Below are 18,818 nucleotides of genomic sequence, written 5' to 3' on the forward strand. Positions count from 1 at the left end.
GGTCTTAATTGTTCAAGTTTAGTTTATTTTATTGATTCAAAATTAATGTCACAGTGCATAATATATTATCCTATAAAATAATTTGAGCTACACATGATACGATATAATTATTATCAAGAGTTTATAGAAACACATTATTGTGCAACTTTAATGAAAAGATTCACTTCTACAGTCAAACAATGACACACCTGAGCAGCTGCAGGTGTATAGGTGACTTCCTTTGTTGTGTGCATTAAGTTTTGATCTACAAGTACAAGGAAATAATAATAACAATAATAATTGAATTTGATTAGGGATCATATCTAGAATACGTAGCAAGTAGGGAAGTTGCCCATGCCTTCTTTTTGCCGTTCAATATAGACATGAATCTTGAATCTTCCTTTGTCTTCCTTTGAATTCCATTATTGTTCTCTACTACTACATATTCATGGTATAGGGCAGTTATAGCTTCATGCTATATAACCATCATGTGACTTTTGTCACTTTTCTGTATAGGCCTGAGTCTATGTTCAAAATTTTGCCCAACATACTTTTGGAAATATCCAAATATTATCACCTATATTATGCTCTTTAGGTGTTTCCATTATACTTGTGTTATGCTCCTAGATTTGCAACATTATCTTGGAACACTTATTACTAAGTGAACACTCTATTAAAGTGTTTCACTACAGAGTGACTATTCTATGAGTATTAATCTAGTTTCCACTAACTGTTCTATTAGGGAGCATCAATCTATTTTCATAGAATTAAGTTCCATAGTTTGAAATATCCATCTAATATTTTAACATGATGCTGGTATAGCACTCCAGCTTATTATGCATTTTATTATGCCGGCATATTTGATGCAGACCTACAAAGATTGTCCACAGTAAGAGGTGTGTGGAATGGATTGCTTCTCATACTGTGAAAGCAAACACATACAGATATCCAAAGATACTTGACTGCTACATTTAACCACCTCACCTTTCCATTTTATAAAACCCACAAGACCATAATAATAATAATTATTGTATAAAATTCTAGTAAGCTGACAGAAATGATGAAAACATGTCAAAATACAAGGGACCACTGTGCAAGCCCTAGAGACACACATAACAGGCTGAAGTAAAGACACAAACACTAAAATGTGGTGGACACTGTTGACCAATATGAGCAGAACCTTGAATATACACACACAAACAATTGAAATTTTTGTAGTTAATAGTTGTAGGAGGCAGGAGGCTTTTTTAGGTGGCAAGATGAACATAAGCAAAGATAATGTAATGTACAGGGATTAGTGTCATAAATTAATATTGTGATAATTACACATTCTTGAGGATGAAAATTAATTTGGCAGACAGCCATGGCTACCAAAAAAAATCCAAATTGTGAAAATTTACATCCCTTGAAAATCTCAATACATACAGTAGCACTCTACACATACACTGACCAGTGAGGAGCAGTTAATGAGCTTCTGTAACGTAATCACTTCAGGTATAAGTGCTTGTGTTGTCAGTAACTAACTGAAGATGTGGATTGTGCTGTACTACTACTACTGGTAGTACTGGTATAGGGGTAGTTGGGTAGGAGATAGGGAATTGGCCTCCTGAACATGTCTCATGGCTCTCAAAACATGTATGGAACCAAAAAATTAAATAAGTTGTCCTTTGTTAAACTTATAGTGACCTCTCATAATATAGGGCCAAAAATTTATGCGGTCACTATAACATGGTAGTCTTGGTAATGAGAGGTCACTTTAGTAATACTTGGTTGAAATAAGTACAGCTTGTATATACACGACTTGGCTGCAATAACAAGGTGGTCTTACTAAAGAGGTGAAGCTTAGGGTAAAGTCCATACAATTCAAAGGAATTATGCTCACTCATTCTTCTACAGACCCAGACTTGGTTAGCCCTTCAGAACTGAGTCTGACTATTTGTCATAAAAGGTTGAAAATGTGACAGTCCACTTTTTATTGCCATAAATAACTGAGAAGTCATATTTCAATCTTGGCCAAACAATTTTTCAAGGGAAAACTCAAAACTTGAGAACAACTTCTTGATTAGCCCAATCATTGCTTGCTTTTCTAGCTACCACAACTTGATGTACAGCAGAAAATAGTAGTCAAATTGATCTCAAAATTCATTCAGGGGCATAGCTAGAAATTTTAAATAGGTGAGGCAGACCTTGCAATGCTTATGAATGATGCATGCATTCTAGTGTGTAAGTTCAATCAGGCATACATAGCATGTTCCAGCTAGGGGTCTGGGGGAATGCCCCCAGGAATTTTTGAAAGTTAAGAGTAATAAGATTGAATATATGGAGGTAATTTTAGTCCTACCATTATGGTATTTCAAAGAATGTACATTATGGTATTTTATACATGTTGCTCAGACCTTGACTTGAGTAGTGTTAGTATATAGCTAAGCACTTGTAACATGTCAATCCAGGGGGTCTGGATTATGCTCCCCTGGGAAAGTTAGACCATCTGAGAAAGTTAGACCATCTGAGATTGATTGTGAGAGCAATTTAAGTAGTTTAATTTTATCAAAACTATAAAAATTTGCTTAAATGTTGTATTAGGATGATTGCTCTATTAGGGTGACTGCTCTATTAGAGTGCATCGATCTTGCTTGACTAGTTTTTGAAAACTTCAGTAGCTAACCGCCTAGAGCTAACCCTGGATGGACTCTTACTATGTACAATAAGTTGAAATAAATAGCATATAAACTATTAATGTAAGCTTTCAGTGCATCTAAAAGGTCTAATGAGCTCTCAGTCCAGTGACTTCAGTCAGCAATATTTGGTGAGGCAACTACCTCAATTGTCTACATTGTAGCTACTCCTCTGTCATTGGACATTGTTTTTAATTTTTGTTGTTTTTCCAAGTAACAGTTTGCACAAGAAGCAATGTGTGACTATAATATTATACTATTACAACCTAATGATATCAGCTCTGTAAATGCTGTACTATATGGTCTCTGCAGTTATATTATATTGCAATAGCAATATTGACAGCCCTTCCAGCTTCTCTTATGACTTATATGTATAAATGCAAATGCTAACAGCTAGCTGAGCTGCCTTCCCAGTATCAAATCTAAATCTTACCTGATTGTTTTGTAGTGTTGGGATTGTACATTTTTCCACACAGCACATGTCAATCACATGACAGACATTCTCATGTATTAATTGCTCTTAAGTGTTTATCTTAACAACTTAGCTTACTTTAATGGGGTTACAGGTTATAATAAAATAGCTAGAAATGATACCATGCACTAAAGCAAATTAAACCCACAATCACTTTTAAAACAGCATTACGTACAGGCTGTATGGTGCATGAATAAAGTTGTGTGAGTACCAAAGTCCACTCTATAACCCACAATCGATGTTCAGATGCCTTTGTATAAAACTAATGGGGTGAATGGAGGTTTGTCTTTTCACCTATTAAGTGTAAGCATGCTTGGATAGGACATAATATTATAATGGATTATGGTCACTTGGATTTGCCTGATATTATGCCCAAGTCTGGTAGTTATATATATATATGGCAAATCCCTTGTGGCCATGCATAGTGTAATTATTACAGTACTTAGCTTTGGGAAAGATTTTGTGAATAATAATTTGTGACCCAATTTTGGAAAGCCATCCTTTTGGGCACATGCTATTTTTGCAGGAAAACTCAATTGAAAATTCAGTAATTTTTTTAAATTAATTTTTTTACACATTTATTAAGGTGAAATTTCACACCCAAAGCTTCTTTCTGCTAGGAGATATGGATGATTTTATCAGACCATGTAGTGATTTCACCATGCGTGGGACACCAATTAACTTACAAATGAGGTGATTTGTTCAGGTGCTAGAATGTTAAAACTAAGTCTTAGACAATGATACATGGCATTTAATTAAAGAAAAGGACCAGGAACACTTGATTTAACTATCAAAAGTCTCTTTATAATATTTTTATACAGAATTAATTGTAAACGAAATGATTTGTCACAATTTGTCATGCTTAATCACACACAGAATTCAATGTATTAATATGAAGTTATGTACTTTGTAATGTATTAGACAGTAAAATTGACCATATCTCTGGAACCTTACAAGATAACAAGCTGAAATTTTGACACAAAGGCCAACACCCAGTGCCTCATTTTAGATACAAAAGAGAAAATTGACCAATGTGGCAAAAAGGATGGTTTTCCAAAATTGAGTCACATTTGTGACCTGATCTTGTAAGCCTATCTTTTTGGCACATTGGTCAATTTTCTGTTTTATGGCTTAAATCAGGTACTGGGTGTTTTTTTGGTTTTTTATCATTAAGCACTCCTGAGATATGGCCAATTTACTGTACTGTACATTACAACTAACTTTTATCATACAGTACTGTATAGTAGGGACCATAGAGGGACCATAAAGGTTTGGGCATAGCCCGTGAAAAAACATCAAGCCTTACTTTTCCCTGAAGCAGTATTGGTTAGGTGAAATTAAGCCCAAACAAGCCTTCAGATTCATTTTCAACTAGTTGCTATGAATTTTTAAACTAAAATTATTCAACGGAATTTTCTAGTGTGACTGACTGACTTAGTAACAGACTGATGCCTTCAGACAAGCGTAACTTGATAGCAGCTAAGGCTATGGGCTTGATTTTTTCACTGTTCAAAATCGCTTCAGCCAGACACGTGCCTTTCGGCATACTGCAGTACGTACAATGCATTCTTCATGGATTTACCAGTGTCCTCCTTTGTGTCCCATTCATCTTTGTTGACAATGAAAGGTGTTGATTTGGCTTCTGTGCTTTGCCTTTCAATTACATGGTAATTGTCTCTTTGTCATGCAAAGGAAACATACCAAGGCATTAAATTGACCCTTACCAGAGAGGAGCGTAATTAGATGCCACAAAACTATTTGAAGTGTATTATTGTAAGAGGGAGTAGATACCTACTTATAAACAATTGCATAGTCTGACCCTTAATGATCAGAGCATGCAGTGACCCACATTCCTTAACGATTCAGCTGCAGTTTTGCTGTAGTGGCAAACCACGTCTCTTTAATATTACGGAGCTTGAGACAATCAACGAGATTGATATACTTTAATAAAGCTGTCACAACAACACTTGTATAACATAGCTATGCTATAAAACAGTTAACAAAATATGTACAATAATATAATTATTATAATTTGTTTAAAAATGAAGTACAGATTCAATGATATAAAGTAGTGAATCTACCAGTGGAAAATCTAGATTGCACTAAAGTTCTATTAGAAATTCTTGAATAAAACGTGCACTCTATTACAGTATTACAAAAATAATTAAAGTCTATAGTACATGACTGGATTTGACAAAACCAGTTTTCCACACACATCCTATCCTTTCACTTTAACCGCTTGTAACTTGACCACTCGGTATGCTATTGACCTACAATTTTCACAATATGTTTTCATTGCATTAATGCAATAACAGGTGAAAATTTGAAAGTGATAGCTATAGCTTCCTTCTACATCGAGCTATGGTCCTTCAAAGTCACAAATTTGGATGTGTGCATGTGGAAGCCTGGTTTTGTCAAATCAGGCACATATTATTACAATACTATACTATTGTTCATAATCATCATGGTATGAAATTGGGTAATAAACAAGTCCCAGTGTCAGTTTATGACTGCTATAATTTTGACCTAGGCCTGATTTTGCATGGATATTTCTTCCAACACAATACTTCTGCACATTGTGGCTCAGTTCTGATAAGGAGAAGCAGCCGTACATGATGACATGTACAAAGTATTTGATGGTGGCACACACAAGCTGAACAAAGTATAATACAAAATGGTAATGTGGTTGTATGAATTAGGTAACATTATTGAAACTACCTGCAATAAAGTGATGGCAAAGGTTAGCGGAATCTCAGCCAATTATTTCCAAATGTTACTCCACCATTACCTCCCTAACATGGAGGAGACCACCTGATCAGGATGTGATTCCAAAATGCGTAGTGGGCAAGATGGTGATCATTGACAACCAAGCCACAATGACTCCTTCTCACAACCATGACATCTTCACCTTCCACTTACCTCAGATAGCCAACGTGGTAGAGAACACTGTTAACCACATGCCATCAGCTGATCTGCTCTCCACATACTTTACCACACAACACATCAGGTGAGCAAGGCTATTGAGGGTACGTCCCACACTGGAGCACCTTTTCTTTTCATGACCAAAGCTGGACCAATAACCTACCACCCCCCGCATTTGTGAATGCCACTGAAAATCTTATAACAATTTTCATACAAACATACTTCAAACACTAAAACATTCACAACATTACAACTGGTGCTTATTAATACACCAGAAGATCACTACACAAAAAAAAAATCAATGTCTACAAATTATTAATCAACTTGATGGCTCCATTTGCATAGACCTATAGTGAGAATTTGTGTGTCATATAGCTCGGTCAAAGATGCGAAAAATATCTATAATTCTTTCTATAGAATAATTTATTATTTTATGTACATCCAGGGCATATATGCAAATCAGTTTAATGTATATAAATCTCAATTTTCTTTTCATAGTTGGTGTTTACCAGTTCATGAAGGGGGCTATAGATGTCGTGTATACCTAACCCACCAAGTGAGACCACACACCTCCAGAGCACTCTGGGAATGCCAGAAACACTTGACGATTGCACCCTAAATGATATGGCACATCATGATAGTACAATACACACCGCTGAAGAATCCATATGAGGCCACTGGGCTACACCTAACTACGTATCACAATTCTCCAATTTGTCTGTCCACCAGTCCAGAAGTAACGACATCACCAAACAGTGGCCCTAGATGTAATAGAAAACCATTAAAAGATAGGAAGAAATGTAAGCCACATGACCCTCACAAGTGCACTATAACAGATAGCCTCACCTGTAGTGATGACAACATCAATTTCTGAAATCTAGAATCGGATGATGACCAAAAGCTCCTTCTGGCATGTGGACTCTCTTTCATTCCCATGGTCAGACATAGTGAACAGATGATGAAAGAACTATGAGAGTACATTAAAATATGTGAAAAATAACTACAAATATGCACAGATATGCCAATTTGAACAGTTAACTATCAACTAAAGATACTAAATTTTCAACCTAGTAAGACCACAGCAAGTGGGGTATCAATGGAATAACAAAAGCTGCTACTTGAGATTTATCACCATATATGTAGGATGGTTGTGGTCTAAATAAGTTAGACTTCAAAACACAGGGTTCTATGGAATTTAGAAACCCTCAGGCTCTGTAGTATCACATTCTCTTCATTTGGGTGCCACAACACAACACAGGCAATTCAGGTTACAGTGAATTGTTTCTTATGATTACAAGCATAATCACAGTCTTAAAATGGATCTAACACCTGTTATGTAGCATAGATGGTATTATGTTACTTATTCTGCTAGCTTTACCAGTATATCAGCTATGTCTATAAACTACATGTATCCTCATGTCTAACAGTCAGGGCAACTGATAGTTGTGTGTGAATTAATTGTAGCTGCTAAAATTAGAATTTTAGAATACACATAGCAACATGGTCAAGACAGTTTACTGTTAGTTTGAGTCAAGTCCATGTCCAAGTACACCTTACTGCTGACATCAAGAACTCTATGCCATTGTACACATTAAGGTATTTTGTTGGTGCTTTGTGGAGACCACATATGGTGACCACAATCCATACCTAAACAGATACAATGCTACCCTGTACACTTGTATTGAAGAGTAAAATATCTGATGGTCATTAGCAATACAGATGTCCTCACATTAGTTTATCTGTATACTTGACCTTACAAGCATTACTCTTAGTGGATAATACTATACACAAGTAGAATTTTTAAAACTCCAAAATAAAAAGTCATAATTGGTACGATACTAAATTCTGGACTTTACATTACATACAAAACCCTTGGGGATGATATGGACTTCAGATGTATCTGGAATGTACACAAAACTTGTTCTTCAAAAATTATAGACTATTTGAACACTTCAATTAATAAAGCATTCATTTGAAATTTAGTCAACAGTTTAGATAACTAACTGGTCCAGGACCTATTTGTACACTAATATACCTACCTCTTGATATGTCAACATCGGTAGCTGAATATTTACTAGTTGGTCATATTTCTGCAGCCATATTCAAGTTGGTTTCCCCAACATGAAGTGTAGACGTGTAGGATTACATCATAAATCAGTTCTTCGCTTGTTCATCTGGAGGAGAATAAACACAACCAATAGAATGACTACACAGAGAAACAGAACCACACACAGATCAAAAACTACAGTAATAAACAAAGGTACACAACTCTTAAATGCACCTCCTGAAGCATAAAGCTTGTTAACTACATGTGTACTGCTACATGTTAGCAGTGTTTTCTGAGAAGATGAGTTAAACAAAACATGAAAAAGTGGTATATGGGCAGAAATGAACTATATACCAGTTCAATGTATGCATGAAGGGCTGACATTAAGGTGGTGATAAAGCAATAACGCGCACAAAGAAGCCATATCAAATACTTTACGTCACATGCGGCCATTATGTAACGGGATAAAGCAAAGTAGGCACGTAGCTAATTAGGGCGCAAGACCATGCATAGTAACCAAGAACTACTGGTACATGGGCAAGCAATGCAGCACAAGCGTAAACAACAAGCAGCTGCTGCTATACAAGCCAGGTGGAGCAAAACAAATGGTAAATTAAGACATAATTGTACAGCTTTATTATTGTTATAATTACAACTTGACCATGAAACTAACAATACAGTGAATACACAAGTCAAGACAACAGGTAAACAACTATACACTATTACTAATAAAAAAGTTATTACAGCATCTTCTCATTCTTCTGTGCAGCTAACTCATCACCACCCAACTGTTTACTAACAGGCAACAGAGTAATTTCTCTAGTGCTGCTGGGCAAATTTATTGAAACCATCACCCAACATTCAGCCTTGTGTTCTTCTTCCTTGGGTACAAGCCGTCATTATGGGTTAGCGTCAATAATGGTATGCCAGTGCTTGAAGTGTTCCTCGTTGTTTCGGTTTACCACCTCTGAAATTACTACCATCAATGGCACTAATCACTATGATGTGAACATCGGTGCTGCTTTAGGGCAGATAGCTACTGGAGGTCGTACTGAATACATGAAGGAACAATTGGCCTGTTTCCAAGTCCCTTCTCTGAGTACCCCATCCTTCATTGACCTGGAATGTGACATGGGAACAATATTTAAAGAAACAGTAACTGAACAAATACTTATTGCTGGTCAGAAAGAGGAGGAATTGGCCATCCAACGAGGCAGCTACCACAACACAGTGCCAGCGATAACTGTGGTAGTTGATGGTGGCTGGAGTAAGAGGAGCCATGGACATTCCTATATTGTCAATTCTGGTGTTGGTGTTATATTTGGGACAGCAACCAAAGGACTTCTGTTCATTGGAGTCAGGAACAAGCACTGTTCTATATGTGCCATCAACGCAAGGAGAGAAACGCTAATACCAGAATACAACTGTTTTCGTAATTGGTCAGGTAACTCTTGCAGCATGGAGGCTGACATCATCCTTGAGGGTTTTCAACTGTCAGAGCAGATGCATGATGTTCAGTACTGCTGGCTTATTGGTATTGGGGATAGTTCGGTTTACCATGTTGTTGTTTTTGGGGTGCCATCATACGGAATAGTCATCAAGAAGGTGGAGTGTGCCAATCATGCCATGAAATGCTACTGAAACAGGCTAGAGGGAGTGTGCAATGACAAACCAGCTTACCATAGTAAGCATGGACTATCCAAATCCATGATGAAGAGGATCACCCATGGGGCGAGGTGTGCTATCAAGATGCATAGTGCCACAGGTGATATGGCAGCTCTTCTTCATGACTTGCGGAATGGTCCTCGTCACTACTTCAGATTACATGACAGGTGCAGTTCAACATTCTGTAAACACAAAGACATATTACCATCAGGTAAAGTATATTGCAGAAGGAAACCAAACAAAAATTTTTGATTCAAAAACAATTATTAATAGTCTGGATTGGTTGTGTCAGATAATTTATTATGCAAAGTTTTTATAGGGCACTCAATTTCTTTGTAACAAATTTCCTTCTACTATAGATAAACAATTAATCAAATGTACGAAATAAGGTTACTATATACTCTTACCTCAAGAGTTTACATGATACATACAATCATATAGGGCCATCACCTCTGGACAGTCTTCCTCCCAATTTTCTACATGATGTTGAAGCAGCAGGAGACAGATTGGTTGCAAAAGCAGAACAACTGATACAGAACAAAACCACCAATATTAGTGAGAACTTCATATCCACAAAGGGGTTCAGATAACCGGGAGTCCACTGTACTTACTCTTATACAATACACAATTCTGTACTGTACTGTATGATAATAATGGTAGGCCCTTCAAGTAAAGGTCTGTTAAAATGCATAAAATGTCGGTTGTCATAAATATACACCAGATGTTAAGCTGATAATCTACCAATACAAAGAATTGTTTGTGACCTACCACATCTCATAATTATACACATATACGTATTTATACGTACATACACTACATATAATACACCCACACACCACCACATACACACCTCTCAGTTAAGTGTACAGAGACACAACCAAACACATCTGATGTACATACATTATACCACATAATACACAAGGTTTCACATATGTATGTACTGTGCAGTTTCTTCACTATACACAATGAAGGACAAAAGTGAGCCCATGATGCATGCATTGTACAAACTGGGTTATGCCAAAATTCACTAGTCAAACTGAAGTGATGTCTAATAGTAAAATAATCAAGCTTAGCCATTATCAAGTTACAATTGTCCATAGTATACACAGTTAGTAGAAAATTCCACTATATTAAAATATAAAAATTTCCAACTTGTCAGAAGCATTTTGAAGACACTTTTGTACTTAGCTATATAGTAACTCATCAATACTGTCAAGGCACAGTGAAGGTACTGTGAGAATAGTTTTTGGTCATTATTTTATGTGAGAATATGTAAACCTTCATGACCCTTAATACACAGTACTACTGCACCCATACAATACTTAGTAAGTTTGAAGCAACTACAGTAGAGATGGAAATTTTTGCCGATAGAAATTTTGCTGCTTCATAGTTTAGTTTGCCTGGCAAACACCAGAAATGTATACCCTCATAATTATTTTGATGAAACTTTATATTGTGTATTAGTCCGGTAGATATAACTGAAAAAAGTGGTGAACCTGGAAAGAATTCGAAGAAAGCTGAATTTGGTATCATTAGAAAGCGAATTTTTCATAGAATAACATATTCAAAATCCCATAAAATCCACCTCGGGGAAAATTTTTTATGGCCGATTTAGTATTTAGCATATATGACTAGATTCAGGAAAGTGGATCTTCCACGCATATCCAATTTACCAACTTTGACAATTCGTAACTTCAGATTGGAAAATGGTATTGACTTGCAATTTGATCAGTAGTGAGCACCAGCATCACTTATTAGGTGAATAAAATTTCAGATTGATATTCAACTTGAACACTAAGATGTGGTTTCTCAATCGGATGTATTTGCAGACCCATTTTTGCAAATCTGGTCATTTGTTACCAACAAAAATGTGCTATCCTTAAATTATTTTTTCACAAGAAATAGTTTCCTTAGCACTTCTGCAACTCTCTCCTCCACATTTTGCAACACATTAATAATCCATGTTTGCAACAAGAGCATAATATTACTACCACATGGATTTACAGTGGAAAGCTGGAATTTATATTGTACAAACTTAATTATATGATCTATGGGGCTGGTTCCATGTCTATCATCATCGGTTGCAGCCTTAGTCCTTCTAGTTTCCAGCCCCATATTAAGTTCCCTCCAATGAATAACTTCTTGCATCAGCTAAAACCATTGATCTTGAAAGCTCCATCCAACTGCAAGGGTTAGCACACTTTCACAGCTCACATGTGTAATAACTTTCTGATGCCACCATTTCCATGTACTTTGTTTTGTATACCTGAGACTCCTCAATAAATCAGACTGATTCCCATCAAACTCCAACTTTTTCAACATGTGCAATTGTTGCATTATATAATCTATCATTAACTTTTCAATTGTTTGCACATCATTTGATTGCTGATTAGGCCAACTTTACCTCTTCAAATGTTACGGACATTGTATCACAGCCACCCGGGAATGTGAAAAGAGGACCTACATATGTGCTCAATAACGTCATCATTTTTCCAGATCTTCAAATGTTTTAGAACCTCTGAATGAAAAGAGATATGTACTTGTCATGTTCTGCTTCCAGCGTGCACCAGTAACACAAGAACTTCATTGTTGTCATCAACTACAACATTCAATCTACTTCCTTCAATTGCAAAATTGAAATGCGCATTGGACTATCAGTATGTCAGAATCTCCATGTGTGCAATCAGTGTGTAGGGCTGGCAGCATCCCCAGGTATGTTATGGTACGTATGTGCAGGTGCAGATATTCAGTCAAGTGAATCTATGGAAGCATACAAAAACCAGGAAGTTTGAGCAAACATCAATTGATTGTCCAATATCTGAGAGATGATGGCCAGGTTGTGCATCAGAGTAATTTGGATACTGACACACTGATTGTTCAATGTGCACTTCAATTTGCAATTGAAGGAAATAAAGTGTGTTGTTGACACTGATGTTCTTGTCCTCCTGCATGGTGCACCAGAGCATAGCAAGTATATATTTTCTTTCAAAGGTTGGGAAACATTTGAACATTGGAAAATTGATGACATTATTGGGCCCATAGGTCTTATTGTAATGTCATAATTACATCTTCTCTTTTCACATGCCTGCATGGAGTGGCTGTGATACAACATCTGCAACATTTGAACGGGATAAAGTTGGCCTAATCAAGAAGAAAATGATGTGCAAATGATTACAAGAGCAGTACACTTTCACAACTTGTATGTGCATCTACAAGTTATTCATTAGAAGGAACTTAATGACTAACTTGATCCAATACCATAATGGAGCTGGAAACTAGAAGGATCGAGACTATATGCAACTGATGACAACAGACATTGGACTAGCACCAGAAGTCTTAACTTAAATTTGTACAATCTAAATGCAAGCTTTCTACTGCAAATCCATGTGGTAGCAACATTACGCTCTCAGTGTAATCATGGATTAAAGTATGTTGCAGCATGTGGCAGTTGCAGGGGAGAGAGTTGCAGAAGTGCTGAAGAAACTGTTTACAATAATCGTGACAAATATATTTGTTCAGAACTTACATGATAGGCACCTTTTTATTTCTATAACTAGTTAGTCTTATCCTTATTTCATACAGCTAATATTGATTGCAATAAATTTCTTATGAGAAAATATTTTAAGAATAATATGCATTTTTGTTAGCCACAAATGACCGGTTTGCAAAAATAGGTCTACCAAATGCATTTAATAAAGAAACCACAACTTAGTGTACATCAACCTGAAATTTTATCCACCTAATAAGTGATGCTAGTGCTCACTACTGATCAAATTTCAAGTCAATACCATTTTCCAATCTGAAGTTATGAGTTGTCAAAGTTGGTAAATTGGATACATGTGGAAGAACAACTTTCCTGAATCCAGTCACATATGCCTCAATACTAAATTGGCCATAAACATTTTTCCCCAAGATGGATTTTAGAGGATTTTGGATATGTTATTCTATGAAAAATTTGCTTTCTAATGATACCAAAATCAGCTTTCTTCGAATTTTTTCCGGGTCCAACCTTAAATCTACCGGACTATATCCTTACATGCTATTCACAGTTATTGTCCATATTTTCTGTAGTGATTGTTGAGACACTTCTCATACTGTTTTTCATTTGAAATGTTTTAAACTTCTCAGTAGTAGATGTATGGAGCATGTGTTTAAAAATTTTATGGCATGCCTAGCAGTATGTGTGCAGTTCACCATAACTAGTCATAATATATTTATGGTAACAAACAAGTACTAGTTCAATTAGGGGTCATATGTAATGAAACAAGTAGGATACACCTACAGGTATACTAGTGAACATTTAATCCACAAGTGTAAACAACCTTGATCACTTTCTGTGATCCCTATTAAATCAAACTTGTACTTGTTCAAATAGAAGCCACATCATTTTAGTGGTGGGATGATTGTATGTCACCACTAACAAGGATGGGTGGTATTAATGGTGTGGAGGTTAACCAAGTAACTGTTATGGTAGATAGCTCATTACCTGAACCAGTCCTGGAGGGTATAGCACAAGTACCACTAAATAATGTGTCCTCAACAATTACATACGAGACAGTAGCAGCAATCCCAGGACCTCAGACACATCATGGAGTAGTCCTCCAGTAACACTGTGTGTAGTTACTCTAATAAAATGTACACATGAGCAGACACTCAATGACTGGTTAACAGATTATCAAATGTGTATGTAGCCATAATACATATCCCATCTCAACCACCTGTACAAATTGTGACTATATGTTTAGTGAAGTGTAATACATATTATGATATTTCAATTGTACAGTAATATGATACAGTAATGTTGGCATATTAATAGTCCAGCTGTGAGAGTGGTCCTACAAATGACATGGCTTAAGGTAACGTCAATATTAATGGCGGTGACAATGAAATGACTGCAATGATATTAATGTCGTTATAACACATCATTATTAACAGCAATTCTTTCGGTCATCACTTTGATATTACACATTTCTAACAGTAGTCATTTTAAAGTCACACCCCTACCCACACCAGAGTCTACACACACATTACTCTACAAGAGTATTGTGTAAACAAATAGTGTTGTACATTCAGGTTGACATGTGAATACTGAAACAAGTTGAACTCCACTTGTACCGCAATACAAGTTAACACTCAGTTATCCAAACCCCAAATGTCTCAAACAATACTAAAGGTGCTCACAGAAGTGAATAGTTGAAGCTCATTTGTTTATATGCAAAGCTCCATTCAAATACTCTAATAGAACATACACTCACATTTGAAACACTTTAAATAAACAGTCATTTCAAATTCCAATAAACAAGGGTACAGACAAATCATGGTTGGATAAGCAAGGGTCTACTGTACTTGTGTATGTTCTATTAGAGTGTTTTAACAGGTTGAAGTCTGCTACATGTGAATATTCTGAAAATGTGAACACAATCAAGCACCAAATAACTGATTATTTATGGAACCACTTTTCTAACAATTTCAACTCCGCAAGAACCTGCACATTTTACATTCTATGCCCATGCTATTGATGTTCCAAAGAACCCATTCCTACAACTAAATGACTATTTAATTTTCTTATATTTTCACTCACTGATGTTAGAACTAGTTGCTGGCATGCCTTCAGCATGCACACCAATAATTTTAATTGTAATTTTGTACATGCATGCTGTAAAGCTATAAAAATTAATAAATAAAAATTCTCACCACACAAGGTGTTACCAATTATATGGTTTACATGATCACAAGTACACCACTTTTCATCAGGTCACTCATAAGCCAATACACTTTTACAGTTTAGTAGTTGACTAGTCCACTTCACACACACATACAGTGAAACTCATTAATAGCACTACCTGTGGGACCAAACAATGTGGCCTCAATAATGAGGTGGTCTTATTGATGAAATCATGAAGTACACCTTAGTTATGTATATTGGGACCTATCAGAGGTGGCCATGACATGCAACAGTGTTCCTTATATAAAAAACTGGACCGTAAATCACAAAACACACACACACACACACACACAAAGCATACAGCCCGCACTCGGATTCCTGTGTACCACTCAGGCGCTTGAGTCTTGTGCAGGAAAATCCTCATGGGGCAGGGCTAGTAACCTGCAGGAGGACTGTCCAAGTCTCACAGAGTGAGGTTGCAAAACCCAAAGTTCCCAACACTGCTAAATGGGACAAGGACAGTTGGGCATTTACTTTTCCAGTACACACCAGGTACCCATTGATATTACAGCTGGGTGGGCTGTAATACACTACACACAAACGCACACAAACGCACACAAACACACACACACATCAACATAAACTTATATAAGTTTCTTCTACACTCTCAATGAGTAAGGTACAAGGAGATTACCAGAAGATGTGCTTGATCCATCTTGATGTTGTTAATCACTATCTGTTCCATTAGGATGACTGTCCAAAACTGTTTCCCTCATTGTTCTGTACCTTTAACACCTTTAAGGTGAACACAGTGTTGGACATGCCCTGAGGACAACAGGTAGTAATTAGTTATAACACAGAACAACTAACAGAACACAATGCTGACACTACACAAACACAACTACAGTGTCACTTGTTGAAAGAATTGTCATACACTAGTGACTGGTACAGACAGGCATTCCTGTCTAGTGACACTACCTCATTTAATAGGATAACAAATGGGACCAAAAAGAGCCTCTGTAATGATGTCATCTGATCAGTGAGGTCATGAGGTACAAATAGTGGTTTACATTCAAGTTGAAATATGATCACTGAAACAGCTCAACCACCAACATTAAATGAGGCCACAATAATTGTGTACGTTCTATTAGAGTGTTTTGTGAACAATTGTGTATGACCACAAAATCAAATCGCAGTATTGCCAATTAAATGCATTTTGGCTGTACGACATGAGTAAATACTGGGGTGAAAGTCACAAAACGAAAGTTGCGCAAGTTCTTTTTGTGTCAGGGTGAATAACCCCAGGGACGATTTTCCATTTACCATTTGTGTGTAATAGACGCCTTAGTAGAAATATCATCTCCACAGCCTAAACATCAACTGCCCATAGAAATTAACTGATTGAAACCCTTAAAACATCACTGTGTGATTGAATTCTTCGCTGTTCGATATGTTTGCTAACGCAAGCCGCAGTGTAATTACGCATTCCTAAACACAAGTCCTGAATGCTAGACAGACCAGACCCTATTTTCGGGACGCTTGTATAAGCACCTAAATAGGGTTGGTGGTGCCAGAGTAGTCACTAATTGTGTAATCAGTCACTATTGATTATTTGATTACCATGAGGTGACTATTAATAATTTTTTTTTTTTTTTTTTTTTTTTTTAATGTTATTTAGACAGGGAGACAGCATCAGCAAAAGCTGTTTTTTAGCTGTGCCCTGAACAAGCATACAAAAACAATATAGGTACATATATACACACAATTAACTAAATATGACTTAAATAAGCTAGCTTAAAGCTATTTAATGAGTTCATCTCGGTGATTGAGGTAGGCAGGCTGTTCCATATAGTTGTGCCACGATAATATAGACTTCGTTTGCCATAGTTTAATCGCACAGCAGGTACATACAAACGATGGACATTGCGCCCTGCACGACCTGTGACATAATGATAGCTCATTTCATCGCTTGAAGGATGATGGGAGGACCACACCAGTAGTCAGTGCTATTGTATTGGGTGTGCATAAACCGAGGGGTAGGTAACAAGCCAAAATTGTCTACAAAATTTCAAAGATGACTGCCCATATTTCATCTTTCAGAAATATGACTGCCCAAATTTCATCTTTCAAGAGAAATTTCAGTTAAAATTTCCATAAAATTCATTAATTTCAAAATTAGTAAATCCATAATTTTAGACTCTCAAATCTCATATTTCAAACTGTATAAAATTCAGGCAATATCTCATCTTTCAGAAATAATTTCAGAGATGATCTATGAAATTTCAGGTCATTATCTACCCCTCAGTATAAACAGTGGAATAGAACGGTGGAATGAATTTGTTTGAAGTCTCGATGTCATTCTTACACCCAAAAATAGACATACAATTTCCCAGGTCACCTTTTACATTTTTGTACCTCAACAAAACTGAACTTGTTTACAAACTTAACAAAGTCAATTATACACACAATTGTAGTTTGATATAATGTTGGGAATCCCAAGAAAACCTTCTGCTGTATATAGCACATGACAAAGTGGAAAATCATTAAATTATAAAAGTTAGCTAGCTGATCACATGTATTGTAATCAGTATACATAGAGAGACATATCTATGTAATAGTTAGAGACCTACAAAGTAGCCTAAAATCTGACCTCAGATCTTCTAAATTTTCTGGAAGCATGTCTTCAGAGGCACTATATAAATTTTCAAAAACCTCCTTTAAATATCCTAGATCCGCCACTGATTCCCCTTGTAGAATGATACTGAAGAAACCCAGTACAAACAGAAATGAAGTCAATAAGTTGAGGAAACTTTAACCATGCAATACAAAATTATTGCATTCCGTAATATGGTCACATTTTTGTAAGTGATTGATTAAAAAGTGAACAGTCTAATTTCATACCCACTGAATACAAGTTACATGGTACCGAAGGAAGGAGGGAATCCACACCAGCAAAACATAGTTCAGATAAGATATTCATTAAAAGCTTGATAATTCCACAGGTAGTTCCTTCTTGTTGCAATTCACAAGGTGAATGTACTATGATATCTGGTTTCAACCATCTACACATTCAGAGCCACCACAAGAGTTAGGAGAGCAGACACTCTGACTCAGGCAACAACGTAGACGATTTGCAGTTATACGGAAGCCAGCCTTTACATGTATCACAACTTGGTCACACCACTTTAGCTGACCATCAAACACTGTTTGTTTGATAATGTGATATTTTCAAATGTTAGGTCTGCAAAGGGTGTGTATTTAAAAAAATAAATACAAAACAAATGGACTTTAAAAAAAGAGCCTCTATGACCTGCACAGCTAGCAATTGGCACCTCACGAAGTGCCTCAGCAACTGGACAATACAAACTGGACCTGCTCCACAAATACATGTAA

At 36.4% G+C, this 18,818-nt stretch overlaps 1 long non-coding RNA gene across 6 annotated transcripts; it reads right to left on the reverse strand.

Annotated features, from left to right (window-relative positions):
- Window positions 1-5,180: 5,180 nt before the first annotated feature.
- LOC136252548 (uncharacterized) lies at window positions 5,181-16,890 on the reverse strand. 6 transcript variants are annotated; one of them, XR_010699625.1, is made up of 9 exons: window positions 16,120-16,890; window positions 14,247-14,385; window positions 10,168-10,287; window positions 9,776-9,942; window positions 8,840-9,729; window positions 8,088-8,222; window positions 6,895-7,015; window positions 5,845-6,809; window positions 5,181-5,779 (listed from the first exon to the last, which is right to left on the reverse strand). It is a non-coding gene; the product is annotated as an uncharacterized lncRNA (long non-coding RNA). The 6 variants fall into 6 exon arrangements; XR_010699627.1 differs by lacking the exons at window positions 14,247-14,385; window positions 16,120-16,890 and having other exon boundaries at window positions 5,845-6,395; window positions 6,619-6,809; window positions 10,168-10,829; XR_010699628.1 differs by lacking the exons at window positions 14,247-14,385; window positions 16,120-16,890 and having other exon boundaries at window positions 5,845-6,395; window positions 6,558-6,809; window positions 10,168-10,829.
- Window positions 16,891-18,818: the final 1,928 nt, after the last annotated feature.

The sequence above is a fragment of the Dysidea avara genome, chromosome 4 (assembly GCF_963678975.1).
Source record: "Dysidea avara chromosome 4, odDysAvar1.4, whole genome shotgun sequence".
Classification (NCBI taxonomy): Eukaryota; Metazoa; Porifera; class Demospongiae; order Dictyoceratida; family Dysideidae; genus Dysidea; species Dysidea avara.